Source organism: Miscanthus floridulus, chromosome 18 (assembly GCF_019320115.1).
Source record: "Miscanthus floridulus cultivar M001 chromosome 18, ASM1932011v1, whole genome shotgun sequence".
Taxonomy (NCBI): domain Eukaryota; kingdom Viridiplantae; phylum Streptophyta; class Magnoliopsida; order Poales; family Poaceae; genus Miscanthus; species Miscanthus floridulus.
The window spans coordinates 102,966,733-102,991,437 of record NC_089597.1 but is presented as its reverse complement, the minus strand read 5'-3'; the positions used below and the strand labels follow the sequence as shown (position 1 = coordinate 102,991,437).

General features: G+C 44.9%; 1 long non-coding RNA gene across 1 annotated transcript; it reads right to left on the bottom strand.

Annotated features, from left to right (window-relative positions):
• Positions 1–284: 284 nt before the first annotated feature.
• LOC136520121 (uncharacterized) lies at positions 285–981 on the bottom strand. The gene is made up of 3 exons (XR_010775152.1): positions 868–981; positions 657–727; positions 285–354 (listed from the first exon to the last, which is right to left on the bottom strand). It is a non-coding gene; the product is annotated as an uncharacterized lncRNA (long non-coding RNA).
• Between the last annotated feature and the right edge of the window lie 23,724 nt (positions 982–24,705).

Below are 24,705 nucleotides of genomic sequence, written 5' to 3'. Positions count from 1 at the left end.
TAGATCAGCATCAGGCACATGGAAGATCATTAAGTCTTCAAGTTATATAAATCCAGCTATCACCAAAATAAAAAAACATATTTGAATTTGTACCATCCAATATTGAAAGCAGAAAAGTATGTCAAGCTTTTAAATTTCACCTTTTCAATGCCGATCCAGAATCAGAAAGAGGAAGATCAACAAGATCTGCATTGTTTAATTGCTTATAATCGGCTGATGAACAAATAGAAGGTAATACAGATTCCAGGGTTCAGTTTAAGTACCGTTTGTATATCTCTGTGTCAGATGATGTAGTACAAAAAACAACACCAGTTATTTTGCCTTTTTGCTTCTCCAGAAAACGTCTAACAGTTCCTACAGAGTATAAATAAATTCACAAAGAATGAAACAACTATTTACCTATAATATTCATGGAGTAAAAGCATGACTGCAGAAAGAACAATTCATCCATAATTTCTATTTTTTGCCAATCACTGATTTGTCCTGTACATGGTTGCGAGAAGTGAGAGGGGTGTTGAGAGTTACTTTTTCTTAAGGTTAGTACCACACCTAACATCAATATTTACAAATAAAATATTTTCATTCATGCATAGGATGATAAGAAATATTCTATAGCACAAGTAAAGAGAAAGTAAACAAAGATAAGAAGAACTTACTTATTGCCACATGAGAAGCTGGTTCACGAGGGTAGTTTTTAGCTTCTGTGTATATACAACCCATTGCGATGCTAATAAAATAAGCAACGAAAAAAATTACTAATAATATCCATAAATCTATAAAGTTCACTATGTGAAACAGGACAACTCAAACATCATTTGTTAAACTAAAATTAGCAATTAGATTTAAGCAATATGATCCTGCATGTACCTTTCAAGACCATTCTCAATGAGCAGTTCCAAGCAGGACCGATAGCAGTGACTAAGTGCATTCTCTGCAGCTGTGTGATACTTGACAGCATATTTGGGGCCCACAGTATGGATGACCTACCTGCATAATGAATTGATACATGCATCTTAGCATAACTGAGATTACAGACAACCACAGAACAACATGTTGGATATGAGTAAATCTGTGAGTGTTCAATAGCTAGCTGCAGCAAAGTTAGACTTTCACTAAAGCTTCAATTACTGGCCACTGGAGGCTTGCTTGAAGTAACAAGTTATATGGGTTCAACAACACCGCTTGTTATATAAAGTGAATCAGGGTATGGATATGCGGTGTTTGTGAAACACGGGCACAGGGGGTATGCTTTGCTTAATCAGAAACAACCATCACACCAGTGCTATATCAGAAGATTCCGAAAATAACGCAGGCAAAACAACCCGTATTCTGACTCTATAAGCAAAAACTCTTGTGTTGCCCTCACTGCTCGAAATTTGCAGGAAACATGAAGCTGGGAACTTTGAACCGAGCAACTTATTTACTGTGAAGGGACACAGTTGACATTGTGGAACCACATAACACATCAATGTTGTAGCTTAGGTGTCCACTAAAGCGACCTGATTTCCGTGAAGGGAAATCCATAGAGTCGAAGTATATTATGACCGTTGTAGATCATAATACCCAAATTCTAGTCGAATACCACATCCATACAACGATAATATCAGAGTACAATTAGTGCGGAATTACATAAATTATTACATCGCCGCATTGGCGGAATCAAAAGTAGCATTCATTCAGAACAGCTTGAAGATAAGATCGCTAAACTCGAGCATAGGAACGAACCCCTCAACCGTCAAACTCCTCAGAGCTATACTCCTCATCAGAACCTGTGTGCCAAAATTTATCAGTACGATTTGTACTGGCCACTCCCACCCTATGAGCAATGCTTTGTGGAAATTGGATGCAAGTTGGATATAATCAAAAGGAACCTATAAGACTGGGGTTTCCTATGTATTAGCATAACAGGTATATAATAATAGTTGGTCAAGTTTTAACACCATTCCCACACACATTCCACCCCATTCCCGTCCAGAGCCAGGTTTCGATCCAGGGATCGACATACCTCCATCTCCTCACCATCACCACATCACCACCGTACCATCGCTCAGTCGACAGGCCAACTCCCTCTCGGCACTGTCTCAAGGCCCGTAGCCCCTGCCTACGACCGACACTCTCTCCCGAGGAAAGAAGAGAAGGACTCATCTCACTATCTAGTTTAAGCAAAACCCAGGAAAGGTCCATAGCCGACAAGTCGGCAAATATATCGATCGATCAACCATACACTCTACAGAGGTTTTACATACCCACAAGATTAGCCATCCTTGGAGTCTAGAATCTCCTAGGCAGAATTTCGGTCGCTTGCTAGCCTAGAACAATGACACCCTACCTCTCAGCCCTAGAACATCCCAAGTCTAGTCTGGGATGGCTGATACTGTGAGTCGTAGACAGAGCCGGGGCCCTCCGGATGTCAAGAGCCGGGTCCACAAGGCCTCCTAAAGTCTTGGAAGGGTGTGGGGGAAAACCGCACGCCCCGTACCTCCTTGCACACGTTCGCCTAGCAGTAGTGACATCGCTCTACCAAGTAGTCCGACCGTCCCACACCTTATAGGGCGAGTGGGATGTAAAGGATTCCCGGTGAGTCTGAGTACTAGTAAGTCCTTAGGGATTGACCAAGCCAGAATGTCTTCATCAGGATTTCCATTTACCATGCCACCATAGCACCTCCTCCCCGGGCTCCTCCCATCACAGGTTCACACCCAGGGCCACCTTATTTACCATTTACCCACCACAGGTATCTATTTCTAGGGGTGCCCAGGTAGCACCACACGGCAAGACTTGCCCCAGGCTCGTCATATATTCCAACTTGGTCGACACAATCCTCACCCTCCACGCACCCAAGTCACACACGCAGCACTCTCCCCATAGTCCAAATAACACCAGTTTCCACCACGCATCAATGTAGTATAAGCGTAGTAGAAGTAATAAGCAGTGAAATATAGCAGCAAGCGTGTGACTTAGCCTAACAGTAGGGTGAGCAGGGGTAAGGTTGCGTCAAGGTAAAGGCCATCAAGAAAGCATACTATCATGCAAGTCCTATCATAGTGTGTATATAACAATAAAGTAAAGCAATAGCAGTTCTATATGAGCCATGCGTAATAGGTGCTATGAGGTTGGGTGGGATGTGGCACCTTCGGTGTAGTCGTCTCCGTACTCCTCATGGTACTCTCGGTCCTCCTCCGTCTGGTTCTCCTCCAAGTCTGCAAACGATCGCATTATAGTCGCGTTAGCGACGTCTATAGAATATCACAAAAAGCAATGAAGATTCAAAAGAGCCAAATGCACTCAGACATGGGTTCATTGCGTAGAGCTTGATTTTAGATGAATTTTGGTCCTGGTCTTGTATTTTTCTGAGTTCGTATGAATTAGTTATGAATTTCCGAAGTTTCAATCATTTCAGAAAATGGGAAAAGGCTGAATTAATATCGTGCTGACGCGTGTCACGCTCCTGTTGGTCCACGTGGCATGCTGACATTAGTATGACATCATCATCTCGGTTCTGGTACTGACAGGTGGGACCCGCATGATGTCATCATGATGTCAGCGTGACATCACCCACTGACAAGTGGGTCCAGCGGCTCTTGGGTCACTGACATGTGGGTCCGGCCTAAGTCAACGTCAAGTCAACGTGTGAGTCAACGGTCAACAAATCACAGCCAATGACAGGTGGCCCCGGTCAACGGTCAACGTTGACCAGTCAATGGTCAATACAGGCCGGCCTTGACTGGGCTGGTTGGGCCTAGATACGGGCTGGGCCTTGGTCCGCCACGTGGCGCGCACTGATGCGGCCACATCGTCTTACTGGGCCACTAATGGGCCATGGTCCACGGGCGCAGGTGAGGCGTGGTTCATGGTGAACCTGCCTGCGTTGGTCCATAGACCGCAGAGCCGATCTATGAAGGACTTGGTCCACTTACTCCTTCCCAGGGTTTGGTTCACGTGCATGACGTGGTCGTAGTCAGAGCTGCTCGGCGAAGCTGCTCGGGATGTGGTCGACGTGGTCATGGTCGGTGCTCGGCGGAGCTGCTCGGGATGTGGTCAACGTGGTTGTGGTCGAAGCTGCTCGGTGAAGCTGCTCGGGATGTGGTCGACGTGGTCGTGGTCGGTGCTCGGCAGAGCTGCTCGGGATGTGGTCGACGTGGTTGTGGTCGGAGCTGCTCAGCGAAGCTGCTCGGGATGTGGTCGATGAGCTGAAAATCCCCTGCTCTTCCCCGACAGGGCTGCCGCCGGTGGTGAGGTCACCGGCGAGCCCCCACAACGGCTCTAGCGTCCGATTAGGGTAGGCAAAAGCGTCGCCAAGCCTTAGCGAGTGCAGCGGTGGGGTTAAGGTGGCGGCTAGGGCTGCCTAGGGCTCTGGCCACGGTGAACAGCGGCATGGGTTCATCGGCGTGCATGGACAGGGCTGCAGTGGTAGCGAGAGCCCAGTTGGAGGAGCGTGTGAGCTCCACGGTGCTTCTATGGCCATGGTGGGCGTGTTGAAGGAGCACTTGGTGCTCCCAGTGGCTCCGGCCATGGTGGTGGGGGGCAAAATGGAGGCGGTGGCACTCCGACAAGGTGCGGTGCGGCAACACAGGGCTCCGGTGGGCTTCTTCCTCGGCTAAGGTGAGTGTGGTGTGTCTCTCATCATGGCAGAGCCAGTCAGGGTGTCAACGTCGCCTTTACCGTGACATAGAAGACGCAGTGGTCTCGCCATGGTTGTGCTCATGGCCATGGTGAGCGTGTCCGTGCATGTGCGCTCCTGCTCCGATGTACATCATCATGGCTGGGGTCTTCCTTTTGGCTGATGGCAGCGTGCACGGCGCGTCCTGGGTCTCGGCAAGTGTGGCCATGGTGGTCTCCCTAGCTAACTAGTTGGCTAGGCTAGAGCTCGAAGCTTCAGCAAGGTTTCCATCGTGGCGGTGCACGTTCCATTTGGCTAGGGAGGTGGTCTCAGCAAGATGGCTCACCGTAGGGTTCGTGGTGGTAGGATGGCGATGCGGTGGTGAGGCGAGGCCGTGATGAGGTGATGCAGTGCCGTGCCGAGCAGCTACATCGTTGTAGCTGACCAGGGCGGTGCTCCTGGCTCCGGCGAGCTCCTCCCCACAGCGGCTTCCTTCTCCTCCTTGCTTCTCCCTCCTCCCTCTCTCTCGGCTTGATGCTGTGTGGTGTTGTTCCACCAGCGGCGGTGACAAATGGGCTGAGGGTTAGGGCTCATAGACATTGGCTTTTATAGCCGAGTTCCAAGGGCTCCAACGGCGGATAGTGATCGGGCGGTGGTGATGCGTGCGGCGCATCCGATGGCTTGCGTGCGGTAGCATAGGCGCGGCACAAGGCGGAAACAAGGTCATGCGATGTGCGTGACCCCAGGCCCGTGCCTGCTCCGCGGTTGGCTCTCGGTCACGTGGTGGAGGGAGCGTGGGGAAGATGACGACGCTGTAGCTGAGCGGCTGACAGAGGGGGCCCGTTTGTCAGCTTGTCCTGATGCGGCGGCGTGCGGTGCGTGACGGCTAACGGCCGGGTCCGGCTCATCAGCGGCTTGTGCGCGCGCGGGCAGTAGGGTGTTGCTGGGCCGGCTTCATGGGCCACGTGCATGAGTGGGAGGGCAGGCGGGCTGGCTCGCAAGGCCGAGCAGGCCTGGGCTGCTGCTGCTCCCTATTCTTTCCTTCCTCTTTTTCTTATTCTTTTTCTATTTTGTTTCACTTCTTTCATGTATATAAATCAAAGTGGCATATTTCTCCTTTGGTATAATGTTCCATGGTGATAATCATTGGTCATAGTATATGTTGGGATATTATTCCCATGTTAGTACATTTATTTATAAACAAATATTTATTAGCTTTTATTGATCAACACATAAACCCAAATAAATTCCAAATCACCATGTTGAATATAATGCAACTTGATGTATGCTATGTGGTAAAACAAATTCAAGGTGATGAGGTGAAATACTTGTGCAAGTCATGTAGGTTTAGTTAGGTTATGACTAATGCAACGCTTAGGGTTAGCTCCTACAAATGTCACTCATCATCACATGGGGTTTTGAAGAAAAAATTTTGTAGTTGGGATTTTTGGTGTGTGGATTTTTGGGTTGTTATAGTCCTACGCTCTTAACAAAATCTCGTCCCCGAGATTAAAGCGTAACGTACTCTTTGAAGAGATAAGGATATTGTAGCCAGAGGTCAGACTCTTTCTCCCATGTTGCCTCTCTCAGTGTGATTGCTCCATTGGATCTTGCACATTGGAATAGTTTTGCTTCGGGTCTCTTTGGTATCTCTACCCAGAATTCTGATAGGATGTTCTTTATACTCAAGAGTGTCTTGAATGTCAAGTGTGTTGGAACTTCTTCATCGGGCACTCTCAAACACTTGCATAGCTATGAGACATGGAATATGGGATGTACTCCTGCCAATTCCTCGGGTAGCTCAAGTTTGTAGGCGAGCTTTCCAATCCTCTTGCAAATCTTGTATGGGCCAACAAATCTAGGGGCAAGCTTTCCTTTCACATGGAATTTGGCAGTTCCACATAGCGGGGATACCTTGAGATATACAAAATCTCCCACATTGAACTCAAGTTCTCTTCTTCTTTTGTCGGCATAGCTCTTGTATCGACTTTGAGCAATTCTCAAATTCTCCTTTACTTGAGCAACTCCTTCTTCCGCATCTTGAATCTTAGCGGAATCAAAGAACGATCTTTCCCCCGGTTGGGACCACATCAACGGTGTCTTGCAAGGTCTGCCATACAGAGCTTCAAACAGCGACAACTTGATACTGGCTTGGTAGCTGTTGTTGTAAGAGAACTCTGCATAGGGTAGGCATTTCTCCTAATCAGAGCCATAATTTAGTACACTTGCACGAAGCATGTCTTCTAAGATCTGATTCACTCGTTCAGTCTATCCATCTGTCTGTGGGTGATAAGCGGTACCGAAATCAAGTTTAGTTTCAATGGACTTATGAAGGGCTTCCCAGAATCGGGACATAAACTGAGGACCCCGATCAGATACAATACTAGAGGGAGCTCCATGCAGTCTGAGAATATGCTCAACATATAGATCTACTAATTTTTCGGCATCGGTCTTGGTCTTAACTGGTACAAAGTGAGCAACCTTGGTCAAACGATCAACAATCACCCAAATGGAATCATTGCCTTTCTGTGAACGGGGCAATCCAACTATGAAATCCATGGATATGCTCTCCCATTTCCACTCGGGAACGTCAAGAGGCTTTAACAATCCTGCAGGCCTTTGATGTTCAGCCTTGACTCTATTATAGGTGTCACATCGTGCCACATGTCCCGCAATGTCTGTCTTCATGCCTTTCCACCAAAAGTGTTTCTTCAAGTCTTGATATATCTTTGAACCTCCAAGGTGAATACAGTACTTAGAATCATGAGCTTCTGACAGAATTTCCTCTCGTAGTGCTAGATTAGAAGGTACACAGATTATGTCCTTGAACTAGATGGTTCCTTGTTCATCTTCATGGTGGTTGGTCTTGTAGCCCAGTTTCATCAGACCACGGAGATACCCAATTTCTTCACAATTTTTCTGAACTTGATGGATGTGATCTGTGAGATCATACTATATGTGGAGCTCATTCAACAAGCCATGCGGTAGTATCTCAAGTTGGAAATCATCAATCTCTTTCTTGAGATCAGATGGTACGGATTCTGTGATCAAAGTGTGACAGTAACTCTTGCGACTGAGAGCATCTGCAACTACATTAGCTTTTCCTGGATGATAGTGAATTTCCAGGTCATAGTCCTTGATCAATTCTAGCCATCGGTGTTGCCTCATATTCAGATCTTCTTGAGTGAAAAGTACTTCAAGCTCTTGTGATCGGTGTAGATATCACACTTGTTGCCTATCAAGTAGTGCCTCTAGATCTTCAAAGCATGCACAACTGCTGCTAACTCAAGATCATGGATAGGGTAATGGTTCTCGTGTTCTTTCAATTGTCGAGAAGCATACTCTATCACTCTTCCACCTTGCATCAATACACAGCCAAGTCCTTGATGGGATGCATCACAGTAGACCATGAAATCTTTACTGATATCAGGCAATGCTAGCATAGGAGTTGTGGTAAGCTTCAATTTCAACTCTTGAAAGCTTTGTTTGCACTTGGGCATCCATTCAAACTCCTTAGTCTTCTTCAGAAGGTTGGTCATTGGATGGGCTATCTTGGAAAAGTTCTCGATGAACAGGCGGTAATATCTAGCCAATCCCAAGAAACTTCTGACTTCAGTCACGTTATGAGGTTGAGCCCATTCTTTCATAGCTTCAATCTTAACTGGGTCAACTACAACACCTTCAGCTGATAGTACATGGCCTAGGAAGGCAACTTCCTGTAGCCAAAACTCGCATTTGTTGAACTTTACGTAGAGCTGGTGTTGGGCTAGTTTCTCAAGCACAGTTCTTAGATGATGCTCATGTTCTTCAGCGGTAGGTGAATAGACAAGGATGTCATCAATGAATACTACCATGAACTTATCTAGTTCATCCATGAAAACCTTATTCATCATGTTCATGAAGTATGCGGGAGCATTCGTGAGTCCAAAGGACACCACAGTGAACTCAAACTACCCATACCTAGTCACAAAAGCTGTCTTCGAGATGTCACTCTCTCGAATCTTCATCTGATGATAGCCAGATCTGAGATCAATCTTGGAGAAATACTTGGCACCTTGAAGCTGATCAAGCAAATCATCAATCCTTGGCAGGGGGTACTTGTTCTTGATGGTGACTGCGTTCAAGTTCCGGTAATCAATACACATTCTCATTGAGCCATCCTTCTTCTTAACAAATAGAATAGGGGATCCCCAGGGTGAAGCACTGGGTCTGATATATCCCTTCGAGATGAGCTCATCAAGCTGTTTCTTGAGCTCTGCTATTTCGTCAACTGACATGCGATAAGGTCTCTTGGCAATGGGTCCTGTTCCTGGCAAAAGATCAATGATGAACTCTACATCACGGTCTGGTGGCATACCTGGTAATTCTTCAGGGAATACATCGGGATAGTCTCTGACCACAGGCACATCATGAACTGTCTTCTCCTCTTTTTGTGATTCTGAACTGGCTTTAAGGGCACATAGGATAGAAGTGGACTTTCCAGACTAAGGTTCACACTTAATAACTTGGCCTGATGGGTGGGTCACTTGGACGTACTTAGGTGAACATGATATGATACCTCGGTGAATGGTTAGCCAATCCATACCTAAGATAACATCTAGGCTCGTGGAAGGTAACAGGGTTAGGTCGGCTTTAAAGATAAGACCCTCAATGGTAAGACTCACTCCCTTACAGATGTGGGTGCACTTTAGGTCTCCTAAAGGTGAACTGGTGATGATAGGCTTTCCATGTGGGGTTACAAGCAGGTCATGCTCTCGTGCGAACTTGGATGATATGTAAGAACAAGTTGCTCTGGAATCAAATAGAACTGATGTAGTATTGCCATTAACTAAAAACATACCATACACAACATCAGGGGCAGCCTGTGCTTCCTTAGCGTCCAGATGGTTGAGACGTCCATGAGTAGCAGATCCCTTGAACTGAGACTTCTGAGCGGCTAAGTTCTGAGGGCACTCAGCAGCTTTGTGACCTGGTTGGCCACAAGCGAAGCAGGTGAAAGGCGCACCGCCTGTAGGGGTTGGAGCGAGTTCCTTCTAGTTTCTAGTGCCTAGTGCAGAGCGGTTCTGTGCTGGGCGTTCATTCGCTGAGCGGGGACGGTTGGAACGGTCCTGAGTGTTGCGGTCCTGAGCATAACGGTCCCGGGTGTAACGATCCTGAGTAGGGCGGGAGTATTTGGTGGTGTAGCCTCTACCACCCCTACTCGATCTAGGGTTGTCATCCCTGTTGTGGTGAGAGTGTTCCCTGGATGGTGCATCTCTGTGGAACCTCTTGCGATCACGGCCATGGAAGGACTCCTCAGGCTTACACTTCCTCTCCCTGTACTCCTCTCCAGCTTCAGCATGGTCCTTCTCGATCTGGATGCGGTGATCCACCAGAGCACGCAGCATGCTACTCTCAATACCGCCAAACTTCAGCTTGATGTGCGGGTTAAGTCCCTTGCGGTAATAGTTGTAACACCTCTGGTGTTTTGACCTAGCACTAAAACTTGGCATGTCATCATATGCATTGCAAAGCATTCATAAAGTAGGAAATTTTGAATGCATTCACTAAATAAGCTATATTCCATAGTTGTTATTTTATGTGATGTAATATGATCCAAAACTCTAAATAAAGATCACGACCACAAGGGTCAAATTTCATGTGATCATGTGAGACCATGTGTTAATTGACTCAAATAACCCTAATGGGCCATGTTACTGGTCAAAAATCAAAGTTAAGTAAAAAGGTAAACAAATTAAATTTGAATTCAAATTCAAATCATAAAAGTCCATTTTGCCCCTTTTGTCTAATTCAAAATCCATTTGGAATTTGGGGTTGTGACAAAAAGCAAAGTTGAAGCTTATTTGATAAGGATCAACTTTGGTATTCAAAGTTTTTAAAGTTTACATATAAAATTTGGAGTAATTTTGAAATGATTCAAATGCTCAAATGCACCCCCAAATTCAAATTTCAAAATGGAGCCAGAATTTGAAAATGTTCATTAAAGCAAAGTGGTAGAGTTTGAAAAGTTGAGCAACTTTCATTTTTGGAGATTTTCAACTTCTTTAGAAAATTTGTGAGTAATTTGCAAAATAAATGCAGTGGCAATTCTGTAAATAATTCAAAAATCAAAACAAAGCCGAGCGCCACCTCCCTGCTTGCCGCCGGCGCCACGCAGCTGCCGCCGCCGATCGTTTTTCACCGCTTTCTCGCGCGGTGACAAGCCGCTATCTCTGTGGCGAACTTGTTCATGAGCTGTCGACGCCGGACGCGTCCTTCTCTGCTATAAATAGTCGCACCCGCCGCCGTCGTCCTTCCTTTTCTTATCTGCTCTGCTCCACCACCGCTCGGCTCCGCCGCTCGCCGTAGCCGCCGTCGAACCCTTCCCGTCATGCCTAGCTAAGCCAACATGATTGCCTCGACCTAGCGCTTCTCTTTGGCTTGCTTGCATCACTCGAGTTGACCGAAATCGCCCAGCACGACATCTTCTTCCTCGGAGCCGGCCGAAGCACCGCCACCACTGACCTCACCGTGGCCAGGACGCTCCAACCCGTCTCTGCCTTCACCAAGCACACCGTCATGTTCGCGGTGAGCTTCTGAGCATGATGCTCTCTCCGTTTTACTCTCTACCGCGCTGTAGCCGGCGTTGTGCCATGCGCCACTGTGCCCACGCCACACTGGCCGCCATGGCCGGTGAAGAGCTCCCTCCGATGCGCCTGCTGCTGTTCTGAGGGTCGGGTTAGGTTCGCGGGACGTGGTAGATCATGTTGGTGCTGTCCGTCTCGCCGGAGTCTCGCCGTCGGCGCGTTTTGGCCGACCGGTGATGGCAGCGCCGCCGTGTCCTCTGTTTGTGTCGCTGACGAACGGGCCCAAGCTGTCAGTGAGAGAAGGAGAGAACAGTGAGGTTTTGATATTTTCTGGATTTTGAATAGTGCAGTAATTTTGGAAATTTATAGGAAAATAATTATAGCTCCAAAAATTCTGAAATTTTGTGTGTAGCTTCTGTACTTGTTCTATTATGGTCTAAAAATATGAAATTGAAATTTGAATAAATTTTTAATGTTCAAAAATTCAGTCAATTAGTTGATAAATGTGATTTCCATGATTTTTGTAGGCCACTGTATAACTTCAAAAATTATGAAATTTGTTTTGGTACACTAATTTGTCATGAGGAAGCTTACATAAAATTTTGAGGTCATTTGGAACAAGTTCATTTTTGGTCTTATTTCCAAATTAATTCAAAAATGTATTAAAGCAAACCCTAAGTGTTAGGTTAGAGTTTGATCTTGTTTTGGTCATGTTTTGTGACCAATAGGGTTTCAAGATCAATCTAGTCAAGTCACTTGTGTGGTCCTTGATGATAGGATTGCAAGTCGGTTTTGTTGGCTTGCAACTGTACCGTGAAGGAAAGTTGTATTCAAGGTGTTATTATATTTCATGCACCATGAAAGCATCATGTTTACAATATCATCATGTTGAAGCATATGTTATTATTTCGTGTAGAATCCGAGAGTGAAACGATTCTAGTTGAGCAAGTTGTGGAAGAATCCCCGGTTGTCACGGGATTCGATAATTGTGGTACTGATCCGGAACCCGAGATCGTCAACGAAGGCAAGCCCCGGTTTATGCATTAAACCATTACCTTGTTTACTTTGAAAAGTTTATCACCTATGTTACTTATTGCATTAAGTTGATTAATTCAAATGTTACCTACTTGATGCATTGCCTACCTTGTTAATTATTTACCATCCTTGAAGATGATTTCATTTACAAAGGCGTAGAATGCTTAGTATGCTTTATGGTAGGCTTTCAAAGTAAAAGTTTCGATACAATCAAAGATGGCATATTGGCCAAAGAAAGAAAGAAGATAGAATGAACTAGAGACTAGTCGGGTGACTTATCTTGCATGTTGGGTAATGTTGCCGACTATGTCGCTTAAAGGCCACTCATTGTGGATCTTCTGAAGGAGACACTTTGTAGTACTAGTCACATACTCCGGTAAGCCTACTTCGGCTAATCCGATACTAAGATGAATGCCCACGCACTGGGAGTGGAGAGATGGCGGGAGTAGCGTGTACCCTCATGGCTAGAATGTGGCCGGATTTGAGGTGTGCTGTGCTCTCAGGTGGCGTGGAGATGGCTTAGTATGGGAGGATCCGGTAGCAAGGTTGATATATGCAAGATTAAGTTCTACATATGTCGTGTGATAAGGAATCCCTAGCTGGGAATTGAATCAATTCGAATTGCCGGTGCTCCGCGGATATGAAGACTCGATTTATTACAGAAGCAATGCAGGACTGGTGAATTACTAAAACATGAGAAAAAGGAATGGAATGAGAAGGATTGGAATATGGGATATGAACACTTAGTTTGAGATAATGAACTAATGTACTTAGGGGTAAAACTCGAAATTAGGATCAAGAATAGTAAGCTTTTGGCAAAGAACTTTGGAATCTTGCTACATCCTTACCTTGACCCAACACCTGCATCTCTAAAGTCCTTCCACCCCTTTTTTGTCGGGTTAGTCTTGTTGAGTACTTTTGTACTCAGGGTTTGTTAACCCTTGTTGCAGGTACGTCGCATGTGCAGGCTTGTTTTGGTCCCTGCTGCATGTCAGTGTTTGAAGTCGATGACGATGAGGAATGATGAATGGCCTTTGGACAAGGCACTAGTTTGTGTGAAATAAATAATGTTAATATAATATTATCCCGCTACTATGGTTGTATGACACTTATGGTTTTGTAAGTTTGAAACAACTGGTTTGTAAACTATGTTATCTTAAGACTTCCGCTATATTTTACTCTGAGGTATATATTTGAATAAACTGTTGTAATCTGCAATGTCTATGATTGGGATCCTATTCGAAAAAGATTCGTGGATGATTCGGGTTTCCCGAGGACACCCGATAGACCTGTTAAGCTATTGGGAACTCATGTACGCCATCAGAGGTCTGTTGAGACATCGATAGGTGCACGTGGGCCCGATTTCTTAGGAGGCTCTACCACAGCTGGTATCAGAGCAGTTCCTATCTGAGATCATTGTAGGTTACTTTGGAAAACCTTCAAATTGATTTGGATCAAAGAAAGTAAACTTGATATTTTAAAGTTCAAATTTCTTTCTTCTTACCTTTGATCTAGTCTCAATCCTATCTTATTTGAAAGTTCATAGCGGATAATATGATTAGGTTTGTCCTATGTATTAAAAATCTAGTACTTTTGATTATATAAATCTTTTGTACCTAGATTCGTAAGATCGATTCATGCATCATGCTTGAACACCTTGCATTATAATTCCCCTTAAAAGTGGTTGGGTAGGTAATGTCAATCCCATTCTTGCTAACCTCCATTATCCTCGAGCTATTCTTATAGTCCTACCCTAACTTCTACAGGCTATGGCAAAGACCAAGATAACCGCATGCAAGTCCACTGGACCTCATGGAGTCCCTCGTCACCAGTTGGCACCTCGAAACCATGAGCTTGGTGAAGGAAGTTCCAAGACCCTAGGAGATGAAAGATCTTCAAGAAATCCCACCAACATCGAGAACCTTACAAAGGAGCTCAACACTCTTCATCGAGCTCATGCCAAAGATCAAGAGGAGCTGGCGGAAATGCAAAGGGGCATCACCATGACCATGGAGCTGTGGAATGAAGCCTGGACATGAGAGGATGCGGCCAATAAACGCGTCCATGAGTTGGAGTTCTACGTAGAAGACCTGGAGATGGACAATGTCATTCTTCATGAGAATGTCCACATGCTATACGCTCAACTTCATCCTCCTCATGGGGATGGTGGAGTTACAGATGAAGAAATGATTGTAGATCTAGGAGAAGTCAAGAATGAAGAAGAGGAGGAGGACCCTGAGGAGTTAGTGTACTTCTCAGATGAAGATGAGGTTTTGTCCGATATGGACACAGACGCCGATGACTGAGAGCTTGGAGTAGTAATAGTTCCTTTACTGCTTTCCTAGAGAACCAGGGTTGTCTTGTGGGATACAAGACATGTAATATAAATAAGTAACCCTTTGTAGCATGAAACCTTTTAACTGCTTTCAATAAATAATAATGTAAATCAATGTGTCTCTCTAACAGATGCCTCGTCCTATCACCCAAGCTGGTGCAAGTGGCTCGCATGACAATGATGATATCCCAAATCCTCCACCAATGCCTCCGACTATGGCAGATGCCATAGCCGCACTCGTCAATGCAACGGCAGAGAATGCTAGGTTGTTAAGGGAATTGGCTCAGAACCAACAGGCACCACACCCAAATCATGGTCACCGTAATAATGGAAATGATGAGTCAACCTATGTTGATTTTACTGACACACGTCCACCTGTGTTCTCTAAGGCAGAAGAGCCTTTAGAAGCTAATGATTAGCTTAGGACAATAGAGCAAAAGTTTGAGCTGATTCACTGTACCGAGATTCAGAAACTAAGGTTTATGGCACAGCAACTCCGAGGAGCTGCTGGTGCCTGGTGGGCAAATTTGGTAGTAGTATAGCCCGCTGGTCACCAAATCACCTGGATGGAGTTTAAGGATGCCTTTAGGGCACACTATATTCTAGATGGTGTGATGACCATGAACTTAGAAGAGTTTTTGGCTCTTAAGCAAGGGGAGCACCCGGTGATGCACTATGTTGGGTGCTTCAATCACCTATCACAGTATGCTATAGAATATGTGAATACTGACAGGAAGAAGAAGAATCATTTTCTTAGAGGACTAAACACTAAACTTCAGACCATGATGGCAACTTGTGGCAACGCAACTTATCATGAGACAGTCAACATTGCTATCGCTTTGGAAGAGAATTACCGCTGACACCAGGAGGCGAAGAAAAAGAGAATATCTGCTTCCGGATCGTCGAGTGGAAAGCATCAAAAGATAGTCTACCATCCTCAAAATCATGGCCGTACGCCATTTCGCCCCCAACAAAGCCAAAGCAGGCAGCAAATCTTTATTCACCCTGTAATTAAAACACATTATCCTCATCAAGCACCGCCGCGGCAAAATAATACAAATAATGCAAACCGCACTGCTACTCCCTAGAATCACAATTATCCATGTTATAATTATGGTAAACCCGGACACTTTTCCCGAGAATGTCCGTATCCCAGGAAGAATAATCCTGATGCACCTAAAGCCCCTATTCCTCAAGCTCAGAATCAGTACAAGGGCAATGCTCAGAACAGTCAGAAGGGTCAGGCTGAGAAGAAAACTGGAAGGGTCTTCTATACTCAGGTGGAATCTATTCCAGAAGGAGAACTAGTAATAATGGGTATGTTTCCCATTACTAAGCATCCTGCAATTACCTTATTTGATTCTGGTGCATCCCATACATTCATCAACCGTACATTTGTTGTGAAGCATGGGATAATTATTGGGGAAACAAAAGAACCATATCATATACAGTCGCCTGGGGGACAAATCTGTACAAGGGAGATAGTTCAGCATGTACCTATTGATTTGGGAGATTATGAGTTCCCTACCAATATGCTGATATTAAAGGATCAAGATATAGATGTGATCCTTGGTATGAACTGGTTAACCCAACACGGGGCTATCATAGATGTCTTGCGTAGAACCATAAGGGTAAATGCACCAGACAGCAAAACCCAACTTCTCATCCAACTTCCCTTTCCTAAGAGTACAGTTGGAATAGTCTGTGCAACTACTATTGAACAAGCCGAGGAAATTCCTGTGGTATGTGAATTTGCCACTGTTCGCCTAAACGGTCGTTTAGCCCATTTAAACACCGTGTAAACGCTACATGGTGGTGCACCATTTCCGTTTAATCACCCGTTTACCCTGTTTAATTGGCCGTTTAGTCCGTTTAATGGGACGTTTTGCCTGAATAATGGCTAAACGGTAGGTGACCGACTGTTTACCGTTTAGCGTTTAGGAAAACATTGGAATTTACGGATGTCTTTCCCGATGATCTGCATGGACTGCCACCAGACCGAGATGTGGAGTTTAGAATTGACCTGAAACCAGGAACGGCACCTGTGTCTAGAAGAGCATATAGGATGCCACCCAAAGAACTAGCAGAATTAAAGATCCAACTACAAGAGTTGTTAGACAAGGGTTTCATTCAACCCAGTTCATCACCATGGGGATGCCCTGCTATCTTCGTAAAGAAAAAGGACCAAACCTTAAGGTTATGTGTTGACTATCGGCCGTTAAATGAAGTCACCATAAAGAACAAATACCCCTTACCCCGAATTGATTTGCTATTTGATCAACTTGCGGGAGCTAAGGTGTTCTCGAAGATAGACTTGAGATCCGGCTATCACCAGATTAAGATCAGACAAGAAGATGTGCCGAAGACAGCGTTTACTACCCGATATGGTCTATATGAGTACTTAGTCATGTCTTTTGGGCTGACCAATGCCTCGGGTCATTTCATGTACCTGATGAACTCAGTTTTCATGCCCGAGTTGGATAAGTTTGTAGTGGTGTTCATTGATGACATTCTTATCTATTCTAAGAGCAAAGAGGAACATGCGGAACATCTCCGCATTGTTCTACAAAGATTAAGAGACCACGAATTATATGCCAAATTCAGTAAATGTGCATTCTGGTTAGAGGAAGTACAATTTCTGGGTCATGTGTTATCTGCTGAAGGTATAGCTATTGATCCGAGCAAGGTAGAAGAAGTCCTTAACTGGAGAGCACCTACCACTGTTCATCAAGTTCGTAGTTTTCTGGGGTTGGTAGGGTATTATCATCGATTCATCCCTGACTTCTCCAGAATTGCGAAGCCGATTACTAAACTGCTGAAAAATCAAACTAAGTTTGTATGGTCAATAGAATGTGAGAAGGCCTTTCAAACATTAAAGAAGTTGCTGACAACTGCACTAGTATTAGCACAACCTGATATCGAGAGGCCGTTTGATATCTTTTGTGATGCATCTGGAATTGGTATTGGCTGTGTTCTTATGCAAGAAGGCAGAGTCATAGCATATGCTTCTAGACCACTCAAGAAGCATGAAGAACATTATCCCACCCATGATCTTGAATTAGCCGCTGTTGTTCATGCACTCAAGGTTTGGTGACATTATTTATTGGGCAATATCTATCATATCTATACGGATCACAAAAGTTTGAAATATATCTTCACTCAGTCAGAGTTGAATATGAGGCAAAGAAGATGGTTAGAACTTATCAAAGATTATGACTTAGAAGTGCATTATCATCCGAGCAAGGCTAATGTGGTTGTCGATGCCCTGAGTCGCAAGAGTCATTGCCATTGTTTGACTGTGAAACCTATGCAACGAACATTGTGTCAAGAGATGGAGCATCTAAATTTACAAATCATAGAACAAGGTTCCCTATCCAATATTACAGTTGAGTCCACTATCAAAGATCAGATCATTGCTACTCAACAGAAAAGTAAGGGTATAGCCCATATCAAAGATAAAGTCAGATCTAGAAAGCCAACATGCTTCAATATTGATGAATCCGATGTAGTATGGTTCAAAGATAGATTGGTAGTACCCAAAAGTCTGGAGCTGCGAAAGCAGATTCTTGATGAAGCTCATTCGACAAGATACTCCATTCATCTAGGTAGCAACAAAATGTATCATGATCTGAGAAAGAGATATTGGTGGACCAAAATGAAAATAGAAATAGCTCAATATGTGGCCAAATGTGATACTTGTCAGAGAGTCAAAGCGGTTCACATGAAGACTGCAGGTGCATTACATTCATTGCCAGTTCCATCTTGGAAGTGGGAAGATATCTGTATGGACTTCATCGTGGGGTTGCCTAGGACATCTGCAAGCTACAATTCAATATGGGTTATTGTTGATCGCCTAACCAAGATAGCTCATTTCTTACCAGTCAGAGATAAATATCGAGTGGAACAGTATGCAAAGCTTTATCTTGATAGGATCTTCAGTCTGCATGGGGCACCCAAGACCATTGTCTCTGACAGAGGGTCATTGTTCATGTCCAAGTTTTGGAAAAGTCTACATGAGTCTTTGGGAACCAAACTTATCCGTAGTTCTGCTTATCATCCGAAATAGATGGACAAACTGAGAGGGTAAATCAAATTCTTGAAGATATGTTAAGAGCATGTGTCCTTTCCTATGGTGCTAAATGGGATGAATGCCTTCCCTTAGCTGAATTCTCATATAACAATAGCCATCAAGAGAGCATTAAAATGGCACCATTCGAAGCATTGTATGGCCGTAGATGCCAGACACCTTTAAATTGGTCAGAAGCTGGAGAACGTTGGTTCTTTGGACCGCATGTGGTCAAGGAAGCTGAAGAGAAAGTTAAACTCATACAAGCTAATATGAAGGTAGCTCAATCCCGACAGAAAAGCTATGCTGATAAGAGGAGACGACCGCTAGAATTCAAAGTGGGAGATCATGTCTACCTCAAGGTATCGCCGATGAAAGGAGTTCATCGTTTTGGGATTCGGGGAAAGTTGGCACCCCGTTATGTCGGTCCTTTTCAAGTCCAACAACGATGTGGACCGGTCGCCTATCGCGTCAAGCTACTAGATCACATGTCAGCTGTGCATGATATCTTCCATGTATCTCAGTTAAAGAAGTGTCTTCAAGTACCTGACCAAGTGATCGACTTTGGTGATGTAGAACTAGAACCTGATTTGACTTATGCCGAGTACCCCATTAGAGTCTTAGATCAGAAAGATCGAGTCACTCGAAGACGTACAATCAAGTTCTACAAAGTACAATGGAATCAACACACTAAAGATGAAGCTACTTGGGAGTCTGAGGATTACTTACAAGAAAACTTTCCCGACTTCTTCGCTTCCATCTCGTTGCAATACCTTGTCTATATTGTAACTTGTCTCATTGTCAACAGAATGGAAAACCCCCTCACTAGCCTTTTGAATAAAGTTATAATGTGTTAGCTTGACACATTTCCTTTTTCATTACTTAGCCTTAGGTTTTAAATCTCGGGACGAGATTTCTTTAAGGGGGAAGGGTTGTAACACCTCTGGTGTTTTGACCTAGCACTAAAACTTGACATGTCATCATATGCATTGTAAAGCATTCATAAAGTAGGAAATTTTGAATGCATTCACTAAATAAGCTATATTCCATAGTTGTTATTTTATGTGATGTAATATGATCCAAAACTCTAAATAAAGATCATGACCACAAGGCTCAAATTTCATGTGATCATGTGAGACCATGTGTTAATTGACTCAAATAACCCTAATGGGCCATGTTACTGGTCAAAAATCAAAGTTAAGTAAAAAGGTAAACAAATCAAATTTGAATTCAAATTCAAATCATAAAAGTCCTTTTTGCCGCTTTTGTCTAATTCAAAATCCATTTGGAATTTGGGGTTGTGACAAAAAGCAAAGTTGAAGCTTATTTGATAAGGATCAACTTTGGTATTCAAAGTTTTTAAAGTTTACATATAAAATTTGGAGTAATTTTGAAATGATTCAAATGCTCAAATGCACCCCAAATTCAAATTTCAAAATAGAGCCAGAATTTGAAAATGTTCATTAAAGCAAAGTGGTAGAGTTTGAAAAGTTGAGCAACTTTCATTTTTGGAGATTTTCAACTTCTTTAGAAAATTTGTGAGTAATTTGCAAAATAAATGCAGTGGCAATTCTGTAAATAATTCAAAAATCAAAACAAAGCCGAGCGCCACCTCCCTGCTTGCTGCCGGCGCCACGCAGTTGCCACCGCCGATCGTTTTTCACCGCTTTCTCGCGTGGTGACACGCCGCTGTCTCCGTGGCGAACTCGTTCGTGAGCAGTCGACGCCGGACGCGTCCTTCTCTGCTATAAATAGTCGCACCCGCCGCCGTCGTCCTTCCTTTTCTTCTCTGCTCGGCTCCACCGCTCACCATAGCCACCGTCGAAACCTTCCCGTCATGCCTAGCTAAGCCATCATGATCGCCTCGACCTAGCGCTTCTCTTCGGCTTGCTCGCATCACTCGAGTTGACCGGAATCACCCAGCACGACGTCTTCTTCCTTGGAGCCAGCCGAAGCACCACCACCACTGACCTCGCCATGGCCAGGATGCTCCAGCCCGTCTCCGCCTTCACCAAGCACACCTTCGTGTTCACGGTGAGCTTCTGAGCGTGATGCTCTCTCCGTTTTACTCTCTACCGTGTTGTAGCCGGCGTTGTGCCATGCGCCGCCGTGCCCGCGCCATAGTGGCCGCCATGGCCGGTGAAGAGCTCCCTCCAATGCGCCTGCTGCTGTTCTGAGGGTCGGGTTAGGTTCATGAGACGTGGTAGATCATGTTGGTGCTATCTGTCTCGCCAGAGTCTCGCCGTCGGCGTGTTTTGGCCGACCGGTGATGGCAGCGCCACCGTGTCCTCTATTTGTGTCGCTGACGAACGGGCCCAAGCTGTCAGTGAGAGAAGAAGGAGAGAACAGTGAGGTTTTGATATTTTCTAGATTTTGAATAGTGTAGTAATTTTGGAAATTTATAGGAAAATAATTATAGCTCCAAAAATTCTGAAAATTTGTCTGTAGCTTCTGAAAAGTTGAGCAAGTTGTGGAAGAATCCCCGGTTGTCACGGGATTCGATAATTGTGGTACTGATCCGGAACCCGAGATCGTCAACGAAGGCAAGCCCCGGTTTATGCATTAAACCATTACCTTGTTTACTTTGAAAAGTTTATCACCTATGTTACCTATTGCATTAAGTTGATTAATTCAAATGTTACCTACTTGATACATTGCCTACCTTATTAATTGTTTACCATCCTTGAAGATGATTTCATTTACAAAGGCGTAGAATGCTTAGTATGCTTTATGGTAGGCTTTCAAAGTAAAAGCTTCGATACAATCAAAGATGGCATACTGGCCAAAGAAAGAAAGAAGATAGAATGAACTAGAGACTAGTCGGGTGACTTATCTTGCATGTTGGGTAATGTTGCCGACTATGTCGCTTAAAGGCCACTCATTGTGGATCTTCTGAACGAGACACTTTGTAGTACTGGTCACATACTCCGGTAAGCCTACTTCGGCTAATCCAATACTAAGACGAATGCCCACGCACTGGGAGTGGAGATATGGTGGGAGTAGCATGTACCCTCATGGCTGGAATGTGGCCGTATTTGAGGTGTGTTGTGCTCTCGGGTGGCGTGGAGACGGCTTAGTATGGGAGGATCCGGTAGCGAGGTTGATATATGCAAGATTAAGTTCTACATATGTCGTGTGATAAGGAATCCCCAGCTGGGACTTGAATCAATTCGAATTGCCGGTGCTTCGCGGATGTGGAGACTCGATTCATTACAGAAGCAATGCAGGACTGGTGAATTACTAAAACATGAGAAAAAGGAATGGAATGAGAAGGATTGGAATATGGGATATGAACACTTAGTTTGAGATAATGAACTAATGTACTTAGGGGTAAAACTCAAAATTAGGATCAAGAATAGTAAGCTTTTGGCAAAGAACTTTGGAATCTTGCTACATCATTACCTTGACCCAACACCTGCATCTCTAAAGTCCTTCCACCCCTTTTTCATCGGGTCAGTCTTGTTGAGTACTTTTGTACTTAGGGTTTGTTAACCCTTGTTGCAGGTGAGTCGCATGCGCAGGCTTATTTTGGTCCCTGCTGCATGTCAGTGTTTGAAGTCGATGACGATGAGGAATGATGAATGGCCTTTGGACAAGGCACTAGTTTGTGTGAAATAAATAATGTTAATGTAATATTATCCCGCTACTATGGTTGTATGACACTTATGGTTTTGTAAGTTTGAAACAACTGGTTTGTAAACTACGTTATCTTAAGACTTCTGCTATATTTTACTCCGAGGTATATATTTGAATAAACTATTGTAATCTGCAATGTCTATGATTGGGATCCTGTTCGAAAAAGATTTGTGGATGATTCAGGTTTCCCGAGGACACCTGACAGACCTGTTAAGCTGTGGGGAACTCGTGTACGCCATCAGAGGTCTGTTGAGACATCGATAGGTGCACGTGGGCTTGATTTCTTAGGAGGTTCTGCCACAGTACAGCTTCTCCTTCTCAGAGTTCACAACATTAGAAGGTGCATAGCGTAGAAGGTTGGTGAAATGAGTAGTGTACTCAGTCACCCTGTCCTTTCCCATCTTGATGTTGTGGAACTCCTCGGCTTTGGCCTCCATGATACCCTTGGGAATGTGATACTCAGTGAATGCTTTGGCGAACTCATCCCACGAGATGTTGGCAAGGTCCTCATGGGAATCATTGAAACTGTCCCACCAGGCGCGTGCTGCACCTGTGAGCTGGTGTGTGGCAGCTCTGACACACTCATTGTCTGTAAAAGTAGTGAGGTCAAGCTTCTTCTCCATCTCCTTGAGCCAGTCATCGACTACAAGCGGGTTAGGGTCGGTGCCATCATAGGTAGGTGGCCTCAGCTTCAGAAATCCCTCCAGCTTCCTTTGGAAATCATTCTGCTGACCTCCCTGGCGACGGTTTGCTCCATCAACAAGAGCTGCAAGAAGCTGGGTCTATTGTGCCATCACCTCTACCAGGGTCGGTGGTGGTGGTGGCAGAATGTTCTCCTCATCAAGCGGTGGGGTATTCTCTAGGTTGAAGGGTATCCCTCCACATCCACGGCCACAGCCACAGCCATGGTTGTTGCCACCACACCCCCTGTTTGGTTTGACTGGTTCGGGGGTGGGCGCGTGTCCACGGTTCATTAGGCGATTAGATCGGCGGTTCGGCATCTGCAACACGGATCATAGGAATTTTGTGTTTGTGCCATAAGTGCTTATAATTCAGTATGATTACATGATTTTGACAATTTAAAGAAAAACATTTATACTATCCAACACTCATTACAAAGAAGCAATAAGATCCATAAGATGCAATAAGATCCAAAACATTCATTACATGGGATTTATTACATAGCATCATCTCCAGTAGCTACACTTGGAGAACGAGAATCGTACTATGCATAGTGTCTCATATTACATCTCATAAGGGGTACATCATGGGGTACAACTTATGGAAGCTACTGACATGACTCATGACCATGCAGGGTCATCTACTATAACTCGTACACCGCAGCTGGGATACGACTGTTCTCAATCTCGATCTCCTCGTTAGACTTGTGAAGTCGGGACACGTACTTCAAGGCCTCGGTGAGCTCCTTAGTAGGCTTGGCTCCAGGTAGGGTAGGGCAGGCGTCTAGGTTGAGGTGAGTTGGGGCTAACTCAAACTCCTCTATCCTAGGCTTCATCTTGCTGCGAATTTCCTTGGGTAGCTGATCCCACATACTCTTCATCTCCCTGAGGCGCTTCTTGTCAGACTTCTGCCAAGCCTACCAAGTCCTCTCACACTTGTCCTGTAGATACTCGTTCTGCCTGAGTGCCTCGATCAGGTGACCCTGGTTGTGAACGGACTTCTTTCTGAACTCCTCTAGCTCCTGGATCATGGTCTTGTTCTTAGATTGGATTTTCAGCATATCAATCCCCTTGGACCTCTCTCTGTCTCCTCTGCGGTTGAACTCGGTCTTCTTGTCGTCCAACTCTCTCTACAACTCTAAGACCTTGCTGTCGAGGTAGCAGTTCCTGTTGCCTAGGTCGGTGGCCTTGTCCTATAAGTCAGTGACCTCGGCTCTGTGGATTTCTTCATGATGGTTTAGCTCGTCCTGTAGCTTGGCAACTATCTCAAGTAGACTAGCTCGCTCCTGTGCTCCCTGCGAGTCTCACTCCTGGTACTCCCACAGAAGGGCCTGGTCCTAACGTCTCCTCTGCTCAAGCTGGGTCACGTACCTGTCCTGCTCCAGTAGGTGGATAGCCGAGATGCGAAGGCATCTGTCCTCCTCGGCAAGGATAACTCTACCGGCTGCGAAACTCTGCTCACTAGGGGTAAGGCTAGGGTCGAGGGCCTGGGAAAGTAGACGGAACTCTGTCGTCTTCAGGTGCTCGTAGTGGTCCGTCATCACTCTATGAAGTACCTTGTGTGAGACAGCTCGCAGTCCCTCCTCAACTATGTCCTCTATAGTCAACTCGGTGAAAGCTGGGACAGAAGGTAAGGTAGTGCTAGCTAGGAACTCGACTAAGGTGACAACCGGTCCTTTGATTCCTCCTTCCTGAGCTGACTTTCTGATGCAGGTGACCTTAACCAGCTCGTTAGGGACTCCTAACGTGACGAGAGCTCGGCAGAGGGTCTGTGCAAAACCCCCGAG